Here is a 2,029-nt window from a genome sequence, read left to right on the forward strand (position 1 = left end):
CCACCCATATGACCTCATTTAACATTTATCACCTCCTCTTGGGCCCTATCTTTAAATATAGTCACATTAGGGGTTAAGGCTTTAATATATAAATTTTGATGGGACATGATTCAGTCCATAGCATTAAATTTAAGTAATTTAGGTGTGTTACCTCAACTCTTAGCTTGTCAAGGACAGTAACTAGGACCTGGTGTCTGCTCCTGGTGCCTTTGCATCCTAACCAGTAGCCACCCTGCATGAATGCATCTCTGTCCATGTTGGCCAGGCTGGTGTCCAGATTGGCAATGCCTGCTGGGAGCTCTGCTGCTTGGAACATGGCATCCAACCCAGTGGCCAGATGCCAAATGATAAGACCATTGGGGGAGGAGATGATTCCTTCAACACCTTCTTCAGTGAGGGGGATGCTGGTAAGCATATGTCCAGGGCAGCATTTGTAGACCTGGAACCCATGGTCATTGATGAATTTGGCACTGGCACCTACCATCAGCTCTTCCACCCTGAGCAGCTCATCACATGCAAGGAAGGTGCTGCCAATAACTACTCCCGTGGCCACTACATCACTGGCGAGGAGGTCATTGACCTCATCTCGGACAGTATTCACAAGCTGGCTGACCAGTGCACAGGTCTCAAGGCTTCTTGGTTTTCCATAGCTTTGGTGGAGGAATTGGTTCTGGGTTCACCTCCCTGCTGATGAAATGTTTCTCTGTTGATTATGGTGAGATGTCCAAGCTGGAGTTCTCCATTTACCCAGCCCCCAGGTTTCCACAGCTATAGTTGAGCCCTACAACTCCATCCTCACGACCACACCACCCTGGAGCACTGTGATTGTGCCTTCATGGTAGACAATGAGGCCATCTATGACATCTGGCATAGAAAACTTGACATTGAGGGCCCAACCTACACTAACCTTAACTGCCTTATTAGCCAGGTTGTGTCTCTATCACTGCTTCCCTCAGATTCAAAGGAGCCATGAATATTGATCTGATAGAATTCCAGACCAACCTGGTGCCCTATCCCCACATCGACTTCCCTCTGGAAGCCACATGTGCCCCAGTCATCTCTGCTGAGAAAGTCTACCATGAACAGCTTTTTGTAGCAGAGATCACCAATGCTTACTTTGTGCCAGCCAACCAGATGGTGAAATGTGACCCTCGCCAGGGTAAATATATGGTTTGCTGCCTGATGTACTGTGGTGATGTGGTTCCCAAAGATGTCAATGCACCATCAAGACTAATCACAGCATCCAGTTTGTAAAGTGGTGCCGTACTGGCTTCAAGGTTGGCATTAATTACCAGCCTCCCACTGTGGTACCTGGTGGAGATCTGGCCAAGGTACAGTGAACTGTGTACATGCTGAGCAACACCACAGCTGTTGCTGAGGCCTGGGCTCACCTTGACCACAAGTTTGACCTGACGTATGCCAAGTGTGCCTTTGTTCACTGGCACATGGGGAGGGGAAGGGAGGAAGGGGAGTTTTCTGAGGCCCACAAGGACATGGCTGCCCTTGAGAAGGATTATGAAGAGGTTGGTGTGGATTCTGCTGAAAGAGAGGGTAAGGAAGGAGAGGAATACTAATCATCCCTTCCTTTCAGCCATGCAGCATGTCATACTCCTAGAACTTCAGCTTCAACATTAGCTGACAGGCATTAAAGATTTCTGGTTAGATTGTCTTCACTCACCTGTGATTATGTCTTACTTTTCCATGTGTACCTGTACGATTTTTGCGTCATGTCTCAAAGTAAAGGCTTCAACAAAAACAAACAAAATTTAAGTAATTTAACAGGCATAGTTGTGAATTATACTATAAATAACATGTTTAATAATCCTTAATGTGCTTTTCATAAGCCTGTGCTTTATTAGTGACCACGTCTTTTTTTGCTGTCAATTTACATAAAGTGTTTAAATTCTATTGTTAAAAGCAGAACATCTATTTAGGTTCAAAAGCAAATAAAAATTTTCCCAAAATGCAAATATAGTATTCAATGACCTGAGCTTTAGAAAACTGGCTTGATTTCATTAGAATTAATTTC

General features: G+C 44.9%; 1 pseudogene; it reads left to right on the forward strand.

Annotated features, from left to right (window-relative positions):
- The first annotated feature begins 238 nt into the window (after positions 1-238).
- LOC134380595 (tubulin alpha-1B chain-like) lies at positions 239-1,574 on the forward strand (annotated as a pseudogene).
- Positions 1,575-2,029: the final 455 nt, after the last annotated feature.

Source organism: Cynocephalus volans, chromosome 6 (assembly GCF_027409185.1).
Source record: "Cynocephalus volans isolate mCynVol1 chromosome 6, mCynVol1.pri, whole genome shotgun sequence".
Classification (NCBI taxonomy): domain Eukaryota; kingdom Metazoa; phylum Chordata; class Mammalia; order Dermoptera; family Cynocephalidae; genus Cynocephalus; species Cynocephalus volans.